Consider the following 23,255-nt stretch of genomic DNA (forward strand, 5'->3'; position numbering starts at 1 on the left):
TACGCAAATAAGAGCGAGAAGAGAAGCAACGGAACGGTCGTCAACTAGTAGTGATCAAGAAGTGATCCTGAACTCCTACTTACGTCAGACATAACTCAAAAGTCGTGTTCACTTCCCGGACTCCGCCGAAAAGAGACCATGACGGCTATACATGCGGTTGATGTATTTTAATTAAGTCGAGTGTCAAGTTCTCTACAACCGGATATTAACAAATTCCCATCTGCCACATAACCGCGGGCACGACTTTCGAAAGATAATACCCTGCAGGGGTGTCCCAACTTAGCCCATTATAAGCTCTCACGGTCAACGAAGGATATTCCTTCTCCCGGGAAGACCCGATCAGTCTCGGAATCCCGGTTTACAAGACATTTCGACAATGGTAAAACAAGACCAGCAAAGCTGCCCGATGTGCCGACAAATCCCGATAGGAGCTGCACATATCTCGTTCTCAGGGCAACACCGGATGAGACATCCTACGAGTAAAACCAGACCTCGAGTTTCCACGAGGGGGCCCCTCAGTCTACTCAGTTCGGACCAACACTCGAAGGAGCACTGGCCCGAGGGGGGGGGTTAAAATAAGATGACCCTTGAGTCTGCAGAACCCATGGGAAAAGGGGATATGTGGTAGCAAATGGTAAACCAAGGTTGGGCCTTGCTGGAGGAGTTTTATTCAAAGCGAACTGTCAAGGGGGTCCCATAAATCACCCAACCGCGTAAGGAACGCAAAATCAAGGAACATAACACCGGTATGACGGAAACTAGGGCGGCAAGAGTGGAACAAAACACCAGGCATAAGGCCGAGCCTTCCACCCTTTACCAAGTATATAGATGCATTAATTAAAATAAGAGGTATTGTGATATCCCAACATATCCATGTTCCAACATGGAACAAACTTCATCTTCACCTGCAACTAGCAACGCTATAAGAGGGGCTGAGCAAAAGCGGTAACATAGCCAAACAATGGTTTGCTAGGAAGAGTGGATTAGAGGCTTGACATGGCAATATGGGAGGCATGATATAACAAGTGGTAGGTAGCGTGGCATAGCGATAGAGCGAACAACTAGCAAGCAAAGATAGAAGTGATTTCGAGGGTATGGTCATCTTGCCTGAGATCCCGCAAGGAAGAAGAATGAGTCCATGAAGAAGACAAACGGACGTAGTCGAACGAATCCTCACAACTCCGGAACAAAACCGAAGCTAACGAGAGAAGCAACCCGGAAAGAAACAAACAACATAGTAAACACACAATCACATAAGCATGGCATGATGCAAAATCAAGTATATGATGCATGTCCGACTTAATGAGGCATGGCATGGCAAAGTGCACAAACAATACTACAAATTAAGTGTAGCTAAATACGCAACAAGTTGCATATTTAAGAAACACCACATCAATTATTTAGTTCTCTCTCGTTTATGTACCCAACAATATTAAATGTTATTAAACATGGCAAGGGGTGAAGCATAATTAAACAACCTATCTAGGCAAGTTTAAATGAGGCAGGAAATAAGAAACAGCAATTCCGGAAAATCCCCATAAGCATAAATAGCAATTTAATGGAAACAACAAATATAAACATTTAAATGTTGTTATCATGATGCAGATGACATATGCAAGTTTTAAGCAATTTTTATGAAAATGTTGACATGAGCAAGACACGAGGCATTTGTCACCGTGGCGGAAAGAAAGGGGTGCCACGGCGGTGAAACGGAAATGGTGCCACGACAACATCCCGGTTCCGGCAACTCGATTGAGATGCTGGTGCAAAGGAACAAGTGTGGGTGCGCGAAACGTGCAAGAGTGACGGGGAGTGATCCCGGATACCGGGTGTCCCACATGTCGGTGGCATGGCTTACGGCGAACGTGCAAGGAACAATTCGGACACGGTCCAAACATAGGGTGCATCTCATACAACACATGCATTCGGTCCACGGACGTCGACTCGGGGATATACCTTCGAAGCGTGCCTTTTCGAAGCAGATCGGGTTCGTAGTGGGAGTAGTGGTTCACAAGTCGGAGAGGAAGTAGTCGTTCATGTTCCGTAGATGCTCGGGGTCACGACAAGGAACTTGACGTCCACGGGGTCTTCGCGGGTCGACGGTAGTTGTACATGGCAATCGTGGACGAACATGGAGGGTCATCGGTAGTCGTTCACGGTTCTTCAGCGCTGGTTGTGGTACACGTTCTGTAGATGTTCGGGCGGCGGTAGTGGTACAAAGTGTCGAAGAGGAACTTGACGAATCCAGTGTCCGGGGTCGTCGCGGTACTTGGTATCTTTGTGGGACTTCACGGTTCGTCGTCGTACTTGTGGTTTCGATCGGGGCGGCAAAACATAGTCGAACTTGGCGTGGTCTTGGACTTGGCGGACTTCGGGTCGAACAGCAACAAGCATCGCAGGTGCATGTAGGTAGAGGCGGCGACTCGGGACAGAGGAGCTTGGCGGATGCAAGCAGCAGCACAGGGCTGGCAGAGGCGACGCGGGTTGAAGGAAAAATCGTGGCTGCCGGAGGAGGAAGAAGGCGCGGCGGCGGCCTGGACTCGGGCAGGAGGCCGAGCTGAGGAGGGGGCGGAGCAGACGAACGAAGTGGACGATGGCTAAGGCAGGGTCTCCGGTCTGCTGTTGTTGTTGACGCCGACAACGCAGGCGAGGCAGGGAGACGGCGCGGCGCTCGCCGGTGACGAGGAGGAAGCAGGGGCGCCGGACTGCAGCTACGGCTGCCGGAGGCTGGGAGCTCCGCAGCGGCGGTCATGGCAAGCAGCGAGACGGCGTAGGAGGCCCAGGCGCGCAGGGAGGCTGCAGAGGGCGAGAGGGAGGAGGTTGAGGTCGGGAGCTTCTCCTGATCGGGATGAGGATGGAGGGGCTCGTCCCTGTGAGTGGCGGCGCGAGGGAGAGAGTGGAGGGAGAGATCAAGAGGAGGGTTGCGCGAGGGGATCGGCTAGGGTTAAGGGCGCTGGAGCTGGGCCTTGGGCCAAATGGGCTGCGGGGAAGCAGGCCGGCCTGGGCTGTCTCTCTCCTCTCTCTCTCTCATACTTTATTTAACAGAAAAGAATTAGAGAGAAGAAAAGAAAGAGAGGGGTTAGGGAAAGATTTTGCGCATGGGGGTAATTTTCCCGGGATCATAAAAATGCGCTTGATCCCGAAAAAAATAGAAGTGGCATGATTGAAAGATATAAATTCAATTGGTTAGAACAAGGAGTGTGAATCCGAAGTTTCCAAAATGTTGAACATTTAGGAAGAGCCTCGATAAAACGATAAAAGAATATGAGGACAAGTCGGAGACCAAGAATTGAGATAACAAAGGCATTGGAATTATCTGCAAGTGTGTTATGGTGATTTCCAAAAGAATGGAATGTTTATTATAGCTCCCTAATATTGGGAGGATATGTTATAAAGAGAAGTCATCATATGAATTCCCTCGATTTAAATAGATCAAAAATCTATGCAATTTATTTAGTTGAGTTGAGATGCAAAGATTAATGACATGATGGCATGATGACATGATGCAATGCAAAAATAAAAGAGCAAGCACAAAAGAAACACACGGTGACCACGAAATATGTGGAAATCTTCTGGAGCGTCGGTCTCGGGGCGTTACAACACTCCATCACTACAAGAGGATCTCGTGCCGAGATCTAGGATGGCACCGGAGAAAAGCGGAAGAGGAAGAGGTAAAACAAAGTTGCTTCTTTGACAAACGAGTGAAACCAATGACCCTTGAGAGGTTGAAAACTTGAAAGAAGAATACGACAGAGTTGAACAAAACTGAGAAAACTCCGGTAGAAAAGAGAAATAAGGAACACCATGTGAACCTTGGAGTTTGCAAAGCTATGAATGACGAGAACAATGGACGAGAAGTACATGCAAGCACTCCGGTTGAAACGAGATGTACAAGGAACGATAAGGATCAATTACGATTACGCTCCGGTTGGAAAATGGAAGGGATAGAATATGAACTTGGCAAAATGAAAGCACTTGGATGAGACTCTAATTAAAATAAGAATGATAGACACAACACTCCGGTGAAAACAAGATAAAAAAGAATAAGAATGATATAATTTGGACAGCACTCCGACTGTAAATGGAAGGAATTGAACATGAACTTTACAAGATGAGAGGATACTTAATGAAATCAACAGCACACTGCCTCCGGAACTATTGAAAGAATGGCACAATGGGTCAGAAAGATTTCAGACAGCACTCCGGTTGAGAAGGGACGCAAAACTTGACAGAATGGGAAGAACTTGAAAAGAGGGCACGACACTCCGGTTGGAAATGGATAAGCACGAAAAGAACACGGTCCTCACAACTCGAGATGATGAGTGAAGAGAGCAACATCACCATGCCTCCGGAAAAAAAATAGAAGATAGATCATTGGAATAAAGAATGGAGAAGAAAATGCCAACTTCTTCCACCAATGATCTTGGAAAGCACCCTTCCAAGAAGGTTAGAACAGAGTTGTTGGAAAAAAACCAACAACGAAACGAATAAGCTTGTAGTGGGCTTATAGAAAACTTCTCAAGATAGAGGCGAAATTCTGCCACTACGGAAACAGTTGATTGGATTGAGATCAACAAGGAGAAGAAAACTTCTTCACCAAGATGAGAAGGAGAAAATTTGATCATTGATAACCACCACAAATAGCTACATTCCTTAGGGAAGGCTATAGGTGAAATATAACCCAATACAACTCCAACAAAAAGATTGATTGGTTGAAAAGATCTCTTGAACGAAGATAAAATGATGGATTTAAATATGTCACTCTTGAAAACTTTGTGAATCATGAACCCGAAGGGAAATTATCCAGAATGACATAGCACCACCTCAAAAGATAAGGTAGAAAGAATTGTACTTCGGAATGCAAGATGAAGAATACTTGAACTGCCCAAAACAAAACGTGTGTTGAACGCCATGTTTATTTTAGAGTATAGCTTGGCGGATCTTAACTCCGTGAGAAATATTGACGAACAATTGAAGAATGAAAGGAATCCTTGACGAACCACCATGTAGAGCCTTCGTGAGAACTCCGGTAATAACAGGATGAGAAAAAGAAAGAGAAGTTGAAAACACAAGGTGAAGCCTTGCAGTGATAAGATGAAGCTTCGCGACGAGATAATGCGGAAAACTTGGAGCTCCGGAAGAAGATGAACACATGAGATCAAGAATTTTGATGAATCTCCGGAATAAGGAATTAATCACTTGGATGAATAAGAATAAGAATTACATTATTCTTAGCCTTCACCAATTTAGATTGATGACAAGCAACGGATTTTTGCATACTACTTATTCTCGTAGAAAGGATTAAGATAGATATTGCTCAAACTTGAGAAAAGTCTTCAACGAACCACCGGTAGGATTGAAACAACGAATAAATTTATATGATAGCCAAGGAAGAGAACTCTTGAACGAACCACCGTAAGAATTGGAAATGAAAGTAGCAAAGGCGCAATTCATCGGGAAGAATTAGAAAAACGAATACAGATACTTGACATAATTTAGACACATGATAACGAAAAGATCATGAACTGATTAAAGGATATTTGAATGATGCACCGGAAGAATATGGAGATGAACGAAGAGACATCAATTTAGAATAATTGGAGAACGAGGCTGAAAACTTAGAACGAAGAAATCTTCTAAAATGATGGCCTTCGGAGAATCAAACTGAAAAGACTCCTGAAATGCTCCGGATGGGTGAAAAGAATTCTCACAATCAAAACAATTATGAGAGGATGGCATCAAGCTAGAACCATGAATCTTGAAGAGAATGGAGCAAGATTTGAGAGAAACTCTTCTTCGGTCTTCAAATATTGAGAATGACGATGAGAAACACCACCATGAATTGTTGGCACTCCGGAATGAAGAATAGAAGGTTGAACCAACGATGAAAGAATTTGAAAGATCTTGGAGAAAGACCTTTGACTGATGATAATTCATTCTTACGTCAAACTTTGCAATCAATTTGAGAATAACTCCGAAAAGAATTAGAAGAGTCAGGTAGATCCTGGGAAAAGACCTGTGGGTTAGGGCCCACTCAAAAGATATACCATTAAAAAAATTCGCTTGGAAGAGAGATTGCGCCAGTTGAATTACATGGCTTGAATGTGATAACAACCTCGAAATAGCTTGAACGGATTGATAATGGAGACACAAATCTTCTGAGATATCTTCGGCACTCCAGAACAAATGAATGGCGAGAAGTGGATGATTAAGAGGTACACCGGCATGAGAAAGCATTTGAAACAAGGAAAAGAATGTGACCAACATTGAAGGCTTGAATTTTAGTCCACCGGAGAAGAAAAAAACCCCGAAGAATGATGAACTTGAAGCTCCCTTAGTATCTTCATGAGAATCACCGGATAAGAACATTGAAGCAAAATAATGAAGAGACTTCACAGCAATAAAATGGATGCTTGATTAAAATATATGAGTCCTTGAATAAAAGGGTGGGAGGGTGGGAAAACAAAGGCAACTTGGGTCGGATGAAACGAACACCGTTGAGAAAAAGCTTAGAATTGATCTTGCGAATGTTGGAATGACTGGATGCACTTGAAGAGAAACACGTCGGTTGGAAAGAGTTAACATGACGACCTCGATGATCAAGAAGGATTAGTATTCACATAGCAGTATGAGAACACCGTTTAGGAAAGGTATGGTTTCAACATTTGACTTCGAAGCAACTCGAATACCACAAATAAAACAAAACAAAGGATTGGCTTGCAAAATAAGCCGGAACAAACATATGATAGAGATTTCGTCCGAAGTTTCCGTGGTGGGGCCCACACGGGCTCGATCGTACAACACCATCATGTACAAGGCAGTGCACATGACATACAAAGCGTCCCCGAGTCGGCATAGCCAAGGACTATTTAAGACACTACAAGACCACTGTAAAACCAACCGTGGAAAGGCGGACCACTAGACGTCGAACCCCAATCTCATATCATGCATCTGTCGGAAAGATATCCTAGGAGCTACTTGAATTCCTACTTATAAACTCCCGAAACTTTCTGGTTATGCAATAAGGTGTTGGGGATACAGGGGACACAATATATCTCACCCAAACTAACAATACCTAGATCCAGCTGTATCCATCCTTCAACACATAACCAAGAAACCTTCGGAAATCATTTACCTCAACCTTCGAAAAGCATCCGTTATACGAGTTATGGCAATACTCCCGAACTCCCGCCCCAGTACTGGGTGGCGTCGAGGTGATCTCACCAACAACTGCATAAAAGAGATTTTCGATGTCGGCGAAACTCAGGTATTCCAGAACTGCAACGATAAAATTGTGACGACAACACCTCGAAGCTCAACTCCCCGGGACACTGCCATAACCCCTAAATGTCAGGAGGCACCAAGAACAATGTTCTCGTCACAAAACCATCGGAACGATTCCAAGATACCCGCGTGATCCTAAATTTTTTTTTAGTGAAATTTGAGGAGAGAAAAGTCAAAACTTCTACGTCAGGAGGCCTCACCAGAGCGACGAAGGGACTGAGGAGTAAAAAGAATCCTACTCTCTGATATATATAATCCTAAGACTCAAAACATTTTTGTTCTAGACTCAACAATGCCAGCGATTCGATCAAGCAGGGGGCTCCTAAGTCGGGGATGGCTCTGATTACCAACTTGTAACGCCCACGATGCGGCTATATCTCCCACGTGTCGAGGCACGACTTAGAGGCATAACCGCATTGTGGTTTTGTCGCAAGAAGGGTCATCTTCACACAATCCCATGTAATGAACAAGAACGGGATAAAGAGTTGGCTTACAATCGCCACTTCACACAATACATAAATAAATCATACATCAATCAGAGTACACACATAGACCGACTACGGTCAAAGCCAAAAGAAAAGAAGATAACCCAACTGCTAGATCCCCAATCGTCCCAACTGGGCTCCACTACTGATCATCAGGAAACAAAAACATAGTAACAACCAAGGTCCTCGTCGAACTCCCACTTGAGCTCAGCTACGTCACATGCACTGGTATCATCGGCACCTGCAACTGTTTGGAAGAATCTGTGAGTCACGAGGACTCAGCAATCTCACACCCGCGAGATCGAGAGTATTTAAGCTTATGGGTAGGAGAAGGTAGTGAGGTGGAGCTGCAACAAGCACTAAGCATATATGGTGGCTAACATACGCAAATAAGAGCGAGAACAGAAGCAACAGAACGGTCATCAACTAGTAGTGATCAAGAAGTGATCCTGAACTCCTACTTACGTCAGACATAACTCAAAAGTCGTGTTCACTTCCCGGACTCCGCCGAAAAGAGACCATCACGGCTACACACGCGGTTGATGTATTTTAATTAAGTTGAGTGTCAAGTTCTCTACAACCGGATATTAACAAATTCCCATCTGCCACATAACCGCGGGCATGGCTTTCGAAAGATAATACTCTGCAGGGGTGTCCCAACTTAGCCCATTATAAGCTCTCACGGTCAACGAAGGATATTCCTTCTCCCGGGAAGACCCAATCAGTCTCGGAATCCCGGTTTACAAGACATTTCGACAATGGTAAAACAAGACCAGCAAAGCCACCCGATGTGCCGACAAATCCCGATAGGAGCTGCACATATCTCGTTCTCAGGGCAACACTGGATGAGACATCCTACGAGTAAAACCAGACCTCGAGTTTTCACGAGGGGGCCCCGCAGTCTACTCAGTTCGGACCAACACTCGATGGAGCACTGGCCCCCCCCGGGGGGGGGGTTAAAATAAGATGACCCTTGAGTCTGCAGAACTCAAGGGAAAAGGGGATAGGTGGTAGCAAATGGTAAAACCAAGGTTGGGCCTTGCTGGAGGAGTTTTATTCAAAGCGAACTGTCAAGGGGGTCCCATAAATCACCCAACCGCGTAAGGAACGCAAAATCAAGGAACATAACACCGGTATGACGGAAACTAGGGCGGCAAGAGTGGAACAAAACACCAGGCATAAGGCCGAGCCTTCCACCCTTTACCAAGTATATAGATGCATTAATTAAAATAAGAGGTATTGTGATATCCCAACATATCCATGTTCCAACATGGAACAAACTTCATCTTCACCTGCAACTAGCAACGCTATAAGAGGGGCTGAGCAAAAGTGGTAACATAGCCAAACAACGGTTTGCTAGGAAGAGTGGATTAGAGGCTTGACATGGCAATATGGGAGGCATGATATAACAAGTGGTAGGTAGCGCGGCATAGCGATAGAGCGAACAACTAGCAAGCAAAGATAGAAGTGATTTCGAGGGTATGGTCATCTTGCCTGAGATCCCGCAAGGAAGAAGAACGAGTCCATGAAGAAGACAAACGGACGTAGTCGAACGAATCCTCACAACTCCGGAATGAAACCGAAGTTAACGGGAGAAGCAACCCGGAAAGAAACAAACAACATAGTAAACACACAATCACATAAGCATGGCATGATGCAAAATCAAGTATATGATGCATGTCCGACTTAATGAGGCATGGCATGGCAAAGTGCACAAACAATACTACAAATTAAGTGCAGCTCAATACGCAACAAGTTGCATATTTAAGAAACACCACATCAATTATTTAGTTCTCTCTCGTTTATGTACCCAACAATATTAAATGTTATTAAACATGGCAAGGGGTGAAGCATAATTAAACAACCTATCTAGGCAAGTTTAAATGAGGCCGGAAATAACAAACAACAATTCCGGAAAATCCCCATATGCATAAATAGCAATTTAATGGAAACAACAAATATAAACATTTAAATGTTGTTATCATGATGCAGATGACATATGCAAGTTTTAAGCAATTTTTATGAAAATGTTGACATGAGCAAGACACGAGGCATTTGTCACCGTGGCGGAAAGAAAGGGGTGCCACGGCGGTGAAACGGAAATGGTGCCACGGCAACATCCCGGTTCCGGCAACTCGATTGAGATGCTGGTGCAAAGGAACAAGTGTGGGTGCGCGAAACGTTCAAGAGTGACGGGGAGTGATCCCGGATACCGGGTGTCCCACATGTCGGTGGCATGGCTTACGGCGAACGTGCAAGGAACAATTCGGACACGGTCCAAACATAGGGTGCATCTCATACAACACATGCATTCGGTCCACGGACGTCGACTCGGGGTTATACCTTTGAAGCGTGCCTTTTCGGAGCGGATCGGGTTCGTAGTGGGAGTAGTGGTTCACAAGTCAGAGAGGAAGTAGTCGTTCATGTTCCGTAGATGCTCGGGATCATGACAAGGAACTTGACGTCCACGGGGTCTTCGCGGGTCGACGGTAGTTGTACATGGCAATCGTGGACGAACTTGGAGGGTCATCGGTAGTCGTTCACGGTTCTTCAGCGCTGGTTGTGGTACACGTTCTGTAGATGTTCGGGCGGCGGTAGTGGTACACAGTGTCGAAGAGGAACTTGACGAATCCAGTGTCCGGGGTCGTCGCGGTACTTGGTATCTTTGTGGGACTTCACGGTTCGTCGTCGTACTTGCGGTCTTGATCGGGGCGGCAAAACATAGTCGAACTTGGCGTGGTCTTGGACTTGGCGGACTTCGGGTCGAACAACAACAAGCATCGCAGGTGCATGTAGGCAGAGGCGGCGACTCGGGACAGAGGAGCTTGGCGGATGCAAGCAGCAGCACAGGGCTGGCAGAGGCGACGCGGGTTGAAGGAAAAATCGTGGCTGCCGGAAAAGGAAGAAGGCGCGGCGGCGGCCTGGACTCGGGCAGGAGGCCGAGCTGAGGAGGGGGCGGAGCAGACGAACGAAGTGGACGGCGGCTAAGGCAGGGGCTCCGGTCTGCTGTTGTTGTTGACGCCGACAGCGCAGGCGAGGCAGGGAGACGGCGCGGCGCTCGCCGGTGACGAGGAGGAAGCAGGGGCGCCGGACTGCAGCAACGGCTGCCGGATGCTGGGAGCTCCGTAGCGGCGGTGATGGCAAGCAGCGAGACGGCGAAGGAGGCCCAGGCGCGCAGGGAGGCTGCAGAGGGCGAGAGGGAGGAGGTTGAGGTCGGGAGCTTCTCCTGATCGGGATGAGGATGGAGGGGCTCGTCCCTGTGAGTGGCGGCGCGAGGGAGAGAGTGGAGGGAGAGATCAAGAGGAGGGTTGCGCGAGGGGATCGGCTAGGGTTAAGGGCGCTGGAGCTGGGCCTTGGGCCAAATGGGCTGCGGGGAAGCAGGCCGGCCTGGGCTGTCTCTCTCCTCTCTCTCTCTCATACTTTCTTTAACAGAAAAGAATTAGAGAGAAGAAAAGAAAGAGAGGGGTTAGGGAAAGATTTTGCGCATGGGGGTAATTTTCCCGGGCTCATAAAAATGCGCTTGATCCCGGAAAAAATAGAAGTGGCATGATTGAAAGATATAAATTCAATTGGTTAGAACAAGGAGTGTGAATCCGAAGTTTCCAAAATGTTGAACATTTAGGAAGAGCCTCGATAAAACGATAAAAGAATATGAGGACAAGTCGGAGACCAAGAATTGAGATAACAAAGGCATTGGGATTATCTGCAAGTGTGTTATGGTGATTTCCAAAAGAATGGAATGTTTATTATAGCTCCCTAATATTGGGAGGATATGTTATAAAGAGAAGTCATCATATGAATTCCCTCGATTTAAATAGATCAAAAATCTATGCAATTTATTTAGTTGAGTTGAGATGCAAAGATTAATGACATGATGGCATGATGACATGATGCAATGCAAAAATAAAAGAGAAAGCACAAAAGAAACACACGGTGACCACGAAATATGTGGAAATCTTCTGAAGCATCGGTCTCGGGGCGTTACACAAATCATTGATCGTCGTGAGGCAAGAGGAGAACCACCGATCACAACTTGGACACAAATGAAGGATGTCATGAGAGCATGTTTTGTGCCAGGCTTGGCACTGAAAAGAACAAGCACGAGGTTGGTACAGTGAGTAAAGTAGAGAATATTAAGGGTCAGTTTAAACATGCTTACCCAGGAACTGTTTTAAGGGTTGGCAGTTGCGTCTCTGTTGATTCGCCAGAAGAAGAGTGGGAAGTTCCCTGATAATTTGAATCAGATGGTGTAAGAGGTTGCCGGAAATAACCCGCCTTAGGATAACGTGGGTCAGAAGTATAAGAGACCTCTGGGCGGCGCTTACGAACCGGTGTGGTCGGTAAATCGGAAGAGGTTACCACATGACCGCTGTGCCGGGTTGTACGGCGAGCTTCGTGTTGCTGTTTCTTCAAAAAAAAGTTTGGATCCATATGAGCTAGAGGGTGAGAAAATCTTACTTTCCAGTTTGCTTGACGAGTTTTCGGAGTTGGCACAGGTTCTGAGTCGGAGGAAAGAATAATTACCTCTACGTCACCGGCTTGACTAGCCTCTGCGTCCTCCTGATAATAATCGTTATCAATAAGATGAATGAAGAAGGAACCAAGTGAATCAAGTTCTACCTCTGACTCGTGATTCTCATCATCGTCATCAAAGTTTAAATCGGTGGAGTCGGCGGTTTTCTTTTTGGCAGGCCTCTTGGTGACCTTCGTCTTGACACGAGGTGCCTTTGCTAGTTTATCTTGCGATTTCTTCTTCCAGAACGGATCATCGCCCTGTCAAAGATTGATGAAAGTTATAAGGGAAGATTATAAGGGTCAGATTAAAATAAGAGTTATGCAATTCTTACAGCTGGCGGTTTATTGGAAACGCAGAAGGGACTAAGTCCTGTTTTACTGCAGACAGCCACCGGTTCATCCAGTATCTTTTTAACAGCCTCTGTAATTTCAGCTTCAGTTAGCTGAATGTCGATATGCCGTTGAGGATCTTTTAAGTCCCCTATATATTCACACATTAAACCGGGGTGACGGCTTAAAGGCAGGATGCTCCAAGATATCCAGCAGCGAACAAAGTCAACACCTGTTAAACCGTTTGCAACAAAGGCTCTCAACTTTGAGAGTTGTGGTGCATAGTTGGCCCGTTCCTTTGCAGTCAGCCTTTGATGGAATGGATGCGTATTGCTAAGCCAGTGAGCGCGATAACCCGGTAGAGGATTCTCTTCAGCGGGAGACGTATCTCGGCAATAGAACCAAGTCTGATTCCAATCTTTTGGGTGAGTATGATGTTTGGCGTGAGGGAAACTGACATCTTTCCTCTTCTGAATGGAAACCCCGCCAAGTTTAGTGTTGGGCCCATCTGAAAATTCAGTACGGTGGTTCAAGTAGAAAAAGTCTCTGAACAGTTCAACAATGGGTTCTTCCTGCAGATAAGCCTCGCAGAACACTTGAAAATTACAAATATTGGACACAGAGTTAGGTCCAATATCTTGAGGGTGGAGTTGGAAGCTAGCAAGCACATCGCGAATTTTTTTTGATCCGAGAGGACTGAATCCTCGACCCAGGTGATCAACGAATACAATCACTTCTCGATCTTTGGGTTCAGGAGGATTTTCTGGACCGGGGGCCCTCCAGTGTATGACGTCCTTTTTTGCTAAAGCGCCGGTTGCAACGCACCCGTTCAGTTTTTCTTCAGTAACTCGGGAGGGAACCCAGTTGTAGGCATAAAAAGACATAGCCATTTATCCACAAACTGAGGGGAGATTCGATCCGGTTTAAGGTTTATGAATGACGAAGCATAAACCGTCAAAAGCGAAAAAGCAGGTGTTGAAATGCATATAAAGTTAAACCGGAGGTTGGTGTCATCATAGTTATCAAGATGAGAAATTGACGGTTTAAGAGGGGACTAATGGTACCTAGCGGATTATCATTCTATGAAGTTAAACCGCCTATGATAGTATGGAAAGTACAGATCTGAAGCGATAAAAACATGTTTCATAGATTGAGATGATATTTTCAGATCTGCAGCGTGTCATCAAATCAAAATATATTCAGACCTAAAATACAGGTGCTTAAGCAGTTCATCAAATCCAGATGAGATTTTTCTATACGAAGAGGATGCTCTAATGATGAAAAATGGAACTATAACTATGACCGCACAGGAGAATATCAGATTTAAACTCGCCATTTACGCTACGGAGAAGAACAGGGAAGAACAGTACTAAGCTTCGATGAACTCGATGAAACCCTAAACGGGATCTAGGGGAAAGAGCAAAGAAAGACTTACCAGGGCTGTTGAACGCGGAGGCGTGCAGAGGAGAATCTGGTCAAATCAGGTTGATGCAGCAGCCGTTGTTGGGGCAGAGACGAAGGTCGACGGCGGCGGCAGTGCTCAAGTACAGAGGCGACGCGAGGTGGAAGAAAGACGAAGAGGCAGGGGGAGAAAATGGAAGGGACCCTCGGCCTTATTTATAAGGCGAAGGGATAAGTGGCAGGCGCGAGAATGGAGGATCCCAAAGAATGGATATGTAACAGAGCTGCCGCCTTGATTTTCGGAGGCTCATTAATAAAAGTAAGGTATATATGGTTTTTTACTAAACAGGTGACGTCATGGCGGTTTATTATAATCTTGGAAGATGACGTCATGGCGGATTACAAGGTTTACGCGAAGGTGCCGAAGGAGGAATTTTCCTAAATATTGAAGATTGACATGAACAGGTTCAAATCAATCTGGGGCCTAATGTTGGGGATATTACTACTGAATATAAACCGGCCAGGAGGGGCCGGGTTATACCCATAATGATTTATACACATTGAAGCCCATGAAGACAAGGAGTATGGCGCTTTACGGAGGAGATCTACACGAAGGCCCAGGGCCCAAAGGCGGATTAGGGCCCGTAGACATAAACCTTCATATGACATGTAACTTGTGTTGTAAGATAGGAAAGGGTAGAAACCGAGCCGGACACGTTTATGAGCCGACCGGGATTCTGTAAACCGCCGGGCGTCAACCTATGTATATAAAGGGACGACCCGGCGGCGGTTTAGGGACAACAAACAACAACTCGAGAGCCAGGTCAAGCGGATTCGCTCCCTGGTCATGGAAACCCTAGCAATTCCACCTCAACTGGATTAGGCTTTTACCTTCACCGCAAGGGGCCGAACCAGTATAAACTCCTTGCGCCCTTTGTCCCGCTTTAACCCCTTTAAGCTAACCCGTCGCGATGGCTCCATGGCTAAGTCCTCACACTAGGACATCTGCCGTGACTAATCCATGACAACAACGTAACTGGGTGATTATAAAGATGCTCTACAGGTGTCTCCGATGGTGTTTGTTGAGTTGGCATAGATCGAGATTAGGATTTGTCACTCCGTGTATCGGAGAGGTATCTCTGGGCCCTCTCGGTAATGCACATCACTATGAGCCTTGAAAGCAATGTGACTCACTGGTGCGCGTCGGTCCTAAACAAACGGTTTTTACCCCTTTCCGCGACGGTGTTCGGAACCGTCGCCAAGTGAGTGTGTGCGATAGGGGGTCCTTCCCACACGACCCAGAAACCGTCGGGGATATGGAACAGTGATCCAGAGACCTTCCAAAATGTAATCGTGTGCGATGCAGCACACACTAAATTCTTTCGCACGTGTGGTATCGGTGATTAAGCGTTTCTAATGACGAAGTGAAACCATACGGTCTGTCGTAACGAACCGTTTGGGAAACAGTATGTAGGGCACACGGGCCAACATATGAACTGTGTGCGATTTGTGCCCTATCGCACACGAGTTTTCTGCGTAACCCGTCTGCCATGCTAGACTCCATCGCACACGTTTTCCAACTATTACCGTCTGCGATAATGTTCTATCACAAACGGTTCAGGAGCCCCTTCGCACACATACAAGTGCTGCAGACCGTTTGTGATTTGTTAGGTATCACCGACGGTTGCCGCAAGAGTGACGTGTGCTTTTCGTTTGGGATCCCACACGTTTCCTGAAAAAAATACGTCCGGGATTGTATTTTGCATTGGGCACGGTTTACTCCCAGTTCTCATGTGCGATAACGCGACATCACGAACGGTTCCGAAGAACCTATGCACACATAGTAGCGCTGTGAATCGTTTGCGATCTGCTGTGTATCACCGACGGTTCCAATACGATTGACGTATGCTTTCCGATGTGGATCGCACACACTCATTTAGTTGAACCGTGTGCGGAGCAATTGCGAGGTTAAAACAAAAATATCCCATTTTGAATCGGCACGCAAAAAGCAAATTCGCCACAATATTCAATTGAACAAATAAACAAAAATACCCCATTTTGAATCGGCACGCAAAAAGCAAATTCGCCATAATATTCAATTGAACAAATAGTGTCCACAGGAAGAACATTCATTAGATTTCGCAACAATTGCAGTTGAACATATGGTAGATAAATTCCAATGATTTGTCCACACATATATGCATTACATAATTAATCATAGTGTACGAAATACAAAGACCTCATCAGATGGAAAATAATGGATCCATGCGTTATATGTTTAGCGGCTAACTCTTACTCAATGTTTTAGGAGAAACCATGCTGAAATCTTCATCATCACCAGTGGGATTGATGTAGTGATCCAGGAAGAAGTCGCTGATAAATCTCCGAACCATCAGCAATTCACCAGCCGGGAGCGATTCAGGGGTCCTCGATTTTAAGATGAGCTGCAGTATTTTTAAGATCAGAATGTGCCATACACTACAAAAAAAGACACATCCGTGACATTTTGGGCCGAACGAATTTCTTTTTTGTCATACTTATGACACTTCTATGACGATAATTGTGACAAAACCCGGTATCATCATAGATGTGGTGGGGTCTTACTTCTATGACAAAAAATCATGACAGAAATTGGGCTTTTCATCTTGGGCGGGCCGAAGACGCAGCTGCATGACATTCTTTGGGCCGTCCATGACGGAAAAAATCGTGGTAGAAGCGAGGGCGAGGAAAATATCCGGGTGTTCCCGGTTACGGTTGGTGGTCGGGGCCGAGCGATGCACGTTTCTCTCATACACGCATGCGTGGGTGTGAGGCGTTGGGCTCTAACTGAACCCGAGCGAGGCGTTGGGCTCTAACTGAACCCGAGCGATTGCACTGCAGGCAACGCGTTATTGAACCCGAGCGATCGATCGATGACTGTTAACTGAACCCGATCGAGCGATTCCTTCGCTACTGCTGCTAACTGAAGCCGATCGATGCTGCCTCTGGATGAACAGTGAGCGTTGCTGGGGGGGTTGGATGAACAGTTCCCGGTGGGGGTGGATGAAGAGGACTCCGTGGTGTTGCCTCTGGATGAACAGTGAGCGTTGCTGGGGGGTTTGGATGAACAGTTCCCGGTGGGGGTGGATGAACAGGACCCCGATCGATCGAGCCGGTTGGGGCTGGATGAACAGGACCCCGTGGAGGGCTGGATGAACAGGACCACCCCGTGGAGGGTAGGATGAACAGTAGACAGTGGAGGGCTGGATGAACAGTAGCCCGTGGAGGGGTGGTTGGACAGAAACCCGTGGAGAGGGCTGGTTGAACAGTAGCTGGTGGAGTAGCACGCGGTGGAGGCTGGATGAACAGGAGCCCGTGGATGAACAGTCGCAGGTGGAGGCTGGAGGAGGTCGACGGTGGATGAACAGTAGCCCGTGGAGGCTGGAGGGGGTCAACGGAGGAGATGAACAGTATCCCGTGGAGTCCCGTTTTGCGGTACGCCACACCCCTCCCGATGAACAGGACCCCCGTTTTGATCGTAGCGCTCCAACACAAGTCCGTTTCCTCCGTTTTGCGGTACGCCACACCCCTCCCGATCAACAGGACCCCCGTTTCGACCGTAGGAGGTCCGTTTCCTCCGATTTGCGGTACGCCAGACCCCTCCCGATGAACATGATCCCATTTCGAACATGGCCGGTCGAACACAAGGCCGTTTGCTCCGTTCTGCGGTACGCCAGGCCTCGTTTCCATCGGCTGTTCCATCCAAGCCCTTCCGATGAACACAACGACGCATTCCGTTCCCACCCAGCCGGTTGGCTCCCCATGAACACGACGACGCAGTTTCTCCGTTCCGACCCAGCCATGTACATGAGCCCTGGCCGTACGTATGCGCAAGTAGGCGTTCAAGACCCTGCCCGTATGTACGTACGTGGCCGTATTTTCTTTCTTGCACACTGGCTGCTGTACGTACGTGTACATGCTACGTGCGCGCCTCTACTACGACACGTGCACGCCTCTACATCGACCAGTATGTACGTACACGTTCGCGACCAGAATGACAACGCTACGTACGCTTCGACCAGGTGGGTCCCGACTGTCAGGCACTTCCTTGCCTGCGAAGATGTAGCTGGTGGGTCCTAGCAGTCAGGGGGCGAATCATTTTTTTTTGCCTGGACGCACTTCCTTGCGTGCGAAGATGTAGCTGGTAGGTCCCAGCAGTCAGGGGAAAACGTTTTTTCGCGAAATACAGTTGCCCGTCCGGTGGGTCCCCGCTGTCAGGTGGAGGAATAATTATTTTGCGCGTAATAAGGAGGCACTTCCTTGCGGCCGCCGTGGACCCAGCTGTCAGCCTCTCCACGTACAGTACTCTTCCGATGGAAGTCGTTCCTTGACCACGTTGACCACGCCGCGACGAGAGCACCAGGGCGGTGGACGACGGCGAGGCCTAGGAAGGGGACGACGCGGAGCCAGGGAAGACGCGGCAGTGGAAGCCCGCGCGGAGAGGAGTACGAGGGTTCACTGGTTCGGCTGCGGTGTGAGGCTGCCGTTGCCGCAGGGCCTGGCCAGCGGTGGGAATAGTAGGGGGCGGTGAGGCCTCTACGGCAGCACAGTCGGCCACGGGAGGCAGGAGCATGCCGCACGACCGGCGCTGCTTTGGGCGGCTGGAGCAAGAAGACCAGAGGTTGAAGAAGCACTACGGCCGTTGGATGGACATCGTACGGTCACTGGAGCTAGAATCGTTCATATTAACTAAGTTGACAAAGCACTCCGTCCCCGTCAACTTAGTAGGCCCAGAAGTCAGCCTCCCACCAAGGTGGGTCCCAACTAGCAGGGGGAGTATTCATTTTTTTGCGTAATAAGGAGGCACCTCCGGTGGGTCCGAGCTGACAGCGGGGGGAACGTTTTTTTCGCGAAATACGTTGGCCCGTCCGGTGGGTCCCAGCAGTCAGGGGGAAACGTTTTTTTGTGAAATACGGTTGCCCGTCCGGTGGGTCCCTGCTGTCAGGTGGAGGAATAATTATTTTCCGCGTAATAAGGAGGCACTTCCTTGCGGCTGTCGTGGGCCCAGCTGTTAGCCTCTCCACGTACAGTACTCTTTTGATGGAAGTCGTTCCTTGACCACGTTGACCACGACGCGCCGAGAGCACCAGGGCGGTGGATGACGGCGAAGCCTAGGAAAGGGACGACGCGGAGCCGGGGAAGACGCGGCAGTGGATGCCCACGCGGAGAGGAGTACGAGGGTTCACTGGTTCGTTGCAGTGTGAGGCTGCCGTCGCCGCAGAATAACAGGGGGTGTGGGTGAGTAGAGGGATGGCCTGGCCAGCGGTGGGAGTAGTAGGGGGCGGTGAGGCCTCCGCCGCGTCGCAGCCGGCCACGGGAGGCAGGAGCACGAGGCATGACCGGCGCTGGTTTGGGCAGCTGGAGCAAGAAGACCAGAGGTTGAAGAAGCACTATGGCCGTTGGATGGACATCGTACGGTCAGTGGAGCTAGAATCGTGCATATTGACTAAGTTGACAAAGCCCTCCGTCCCCGTCAACTTAGTAGGCCCACAAGTCAGCCTGCCATTATACTGGGTCCCAGCTAGCAGGGGGAGTATTCATTTTTTTGTGCGTAATAAGGAGGCACTTGCGTGCGAAGATATAGCTGGTGGGTCCAAGCTGTCAGCGGCGGTAACGTTTTTTTCGCAAAATACAGAGGCCCTTTCGGTGGGTCCCAGATGTCAGGTGGAGGAATCATTATTTTGCGCTTAATAAGGAGGCATTTCCTTGTGTGCGGCCGTGGACCCAGCTGTCAGCCTCTCCACGTACAGTCCACTTCAGATGCATGTCGGTCATTGACCACGTTGACCAGGCCGCGCCGAGAGCACCAAGGCGGTGGACGACGGCGAGGCCTAGGAAGGGAACGATACGGAGGCAGGGAAGACTCGACAGTTGTTTCCCACGCGGAGGGGAGTACGACTGTACGAGGGTTTACTGGTTCGTCTGCCGTCGCCGGAGAATAACAGTAGGTGTGGGTGAGTAGAGGGATGGCTAGGCCAGCGATGGGAGTACGGTGGGGCGGTGAGGCCTGCGCGGCAGCACAGCCGGCCGCAGGGAGGAGAGAGCAGGCAGTCCTACCGGCGCTTGTTTGAGTGGCTGGAGTAGGAAGAGCAGAGATTGAAGAAGCACGACGGCCGTTGGATGGACATCCAACAGTCACTGCTTGTGCGTCAACCTTTTTTTAGGAAAGCCTCAAATATGTGGAAAACATCATACAACCCATCTGCCATTATTTCTAATAATTTACAGCCCATTTGCTAATTCTTAAGGTTTTTTGGAGCCCATATTCTTTTTGTTAGCATTACAGCCTATATTGTGGCCACGGTTAAGAAAGTATACGAAATTTTGCATATTTCAATGCGGTCCGAACTGTTTTTAATCCCGAAATTTCGAGTCACATTCAAACTGATTTTAAAATGAAAGCAAGAAATTTGAAATCAATGCAATTTAAAATCTCGAAATGAAAGCAAGAAATTTGAAACTAATTGCCAGTTTGATGTGTTTTAAAAATGTACAACCCATTTCTCATTACTGATAGGCCATTTTCTCGGCCAGCCGAATGAAGCTCTCCTCGTCTTCAAAGATTTGCAGCCCAACAGGCCTGACAAAGCGACTTACTTGGCAAATCACAAAATACTAGGCTGTGGCCGTGGACCCAGTTGCGGCCGTGGACCCAGCTGTCAGCCTCTCCACGTACAGTACTCTTCCGATGGAAGTCGGTCGTTGACCACATTGACCACGCCGCGCCGAGAGCACCAAGGCGGTGGACGACGGCGAGGCCTAGGAAGGGAACGACATGGAGCCGGGGAAGACGTGGCAGTGGATGCCCACGCGGAGAGGAGTACGAGGGTTCACTGGTTCGGCTGTGGTGTGAGGCTGCCGTCGCCGTAGAATAACAGGGGGTGTGGGTGAGTAGAGGGATGGCCTGGCCAGCGGTGGGAATAGTAGGTGGCGGTGAGGCCTCCGCGGCATCACAGCCGGCCACGGGAGGCAGGAGCACGCGGCACGACCGGCGCTGGTTTGGGCGGCTGGAGCAAGAAGACCAGAGGTTGAAGAAGCACTACTGCCGTTGGATGAACATCGTACGGTAACTGGAGGTAGAATCGTTCATATTGACTAAGTTGACAAAGCCCTCCGTCCCCGTCAACTTGGTAGGCCCACAAGTCAGCCTCCCATGATGCTGGGTTCCAGCTGGCAGGGGAAGTATTCATTTTTTGTGCGTAATAAGGTGGCACTTCCTTGCGTGCGAAGATAGCTGGTGGGTCCGACCTGTCAGCGGGGGGCACATTTTTTTCGTGAAATACAGAGGCCCTTCCGGTGGGTCCCAAATGTCAGGTGGAGGAATCAAAGACTTGAGAAGGCGTACAGAACAAGCTAGTGTACCAGTAAAGAGACGTTGCTGAATTTTAGAAAAAAAAGAGACGTGCTCCTGTAGCTGGTTCGAATACAAACCTAGACTATGACTATATATGGTGCTATGATACTCTGCAAGTAATGAAACTGACAAATCCAACGTTCGCTTCTCCTCTTCTCTACTTACTCTGCCTAGCATCAGAAGCTCTGGCCGCAGCAACCATGTCCGCTGTCTGCTCGTCCACCTGCTCTTCAGCAGGAAACAACCAAATATGCGCCAAGTCGCCACCTGTACCATCGCCTGTGGGTCTCATCACACCCCCGCCGGCACGCGCACCGCAGCCGGTTGCTCATCGCAACCCGCTGCCGTTGGTGTGGTGCCACTGCTGCAAATCACGCAGAGTCATCCGTCGCGTCTCAACCACAATCCTCAACCCTGGCCGAGTCTTCTATAAATGCCCGAATCATGGGGTAATAATATGTTTAAGTGTTGTTCTGCTGCTTTCAGTTGCTATTTTTTAATAGTTTGGTTGATGATCTTCCAATTTGATTCATGCAGAAAAGGGAAGATTCATGTGATTTGTATTTCTGGGAAGTTGCTGATGTGGGGGAGTGCAACTACGCTGATTATTTGGTTAGCCGAGGAATCCCAATACCAGCAGGTTGGGGTGTTGGATAAGTAACTGAAGGAACGACAGAAGAGGAAGATGCAGAGCAGAAGGTTAAAGATGCAGTTTTTCTGATCATGGCCAAGCAACAGCTATTGAACGACCTTGACAGCAATGAGGAGATGAAAGAGCTTGTGAAGATAATGGGCAAAATCGATGTGCTCTGTAGGATGATTGTCTCTTTATTTGCAGTGTATGTAGCACTCATGATGTATTCAGTGGCTATGACATGAGCACTTTGCTGAAACTAGTAATGAATGAAACCTGTGTACCAGGCTGGGCGTAGTGTTGTGAACATCTAATGATTTCTATTAACGGAAATCAGGGGGTATCCCCTTCTGCTCATAAATAAATAAATATCAGAGGCCCTTTTGGTAATAAATAAATAAATAAGCAGAGGCCCTGTCGGGTCAGCTTTGTTCTCATTCGAAGACGTCGAGCAAATTGCAGTCCAACAGCAAACTATGTCATCAAATTCAAGTTTCACAGCCAAATATGAGTACAACTAAACAACAATGTCATCATGTTTTAGTCGTCAGACAATCACCAAACACAAATCAACATACATAACAAGTGATGTTCTCACAGGAAAGTACTAAACAACATGTTCACCAGGTTTCAGTTGTCATAGCAAACACAATTTCACATAGTAGATAAAAATGTCTTCTGACAGGCAAATACGACAAAAGCAATGTAATCATCATCCGCAGCAGCAGCGTCAACATCTTCGCCATGTGTATCAGTCTGAATCGTAATTCCCCACGGGGTCATCTTCTTCTTCGTCCTCAATGTCCTCGAACGTTGGCTTCTTCTTGATCAACTCTTGTATGTCCACAGCACGACAGGCAAACCTTTCGCCGGCACCATTGACGTGATGGTTCTCAAAGATATTAGGAACATCTGTGTTATCTTGTACATCAGGAGCAGTGTAAGCATCGTCTTGTTGTGCAACTTCATTAAACGAATTCCTCTGCTCAAACCTTTGCACTACTCTCCAGTCATCGCTACGTGCAAATGTGTCTTCCAAGAAAAATATCCATGTTGCTTGATTTGCCAAAATAAAAGGCTCGTTGGTCTGGTACGCCACCTTGACATTGATAGATTTGAAATAATCATCAGCTCTGGGTTTTGCGATCCTGGAAAACAGGTTATACCAATGACAGCACAACAGAACCACACACCGATGATCCTCGAAACTGGA

General features: G+C 47.8%; 1 long non-coding RNA gene across 2 annotated transcripts in view; it reads left to right on the forward strand.

Annotated features, from left to right (window-relative positions):
• Window positions 1–22,375, forward strand: part of LOC141021274 (uncharacterized) — a 36,063-nt gene extending 13,688 nt beyond the window's left edge. Inside the window, exon 2 of one of the 2 annotated variants that reach the window (XR_012181791.1) lies at window positions 21,946–22,375. This is a non-coding gene — a long non-coding RNA (uncharacterized lncRNA). Of the gene's footprint in view, window positions 1–16,323; window positions 18,224–21,945 lie in introns of those variants that run through there. The other variant, XR_012181793.1, reaches the window with a different exon arrangement.
• Window positions 22,376–23,255: the final 880 nt, after the last annotated feature.

Source organism: Aegilops tauschii, chromosome 4 (genome assembly GCF_002575655.3).
Source record: "Aegilops tauschii subsp. strangulata cultivar AL8/78 chromosome 4, Aet v6.0, whole genome shotgun sequence".
Taxonomy (NCBI): Eukaryota; Viridiplantae; Streptophyta; class Magnoliopsida; order Poales; family Poaceae; genus Aegilops; species Aegilops tauschii.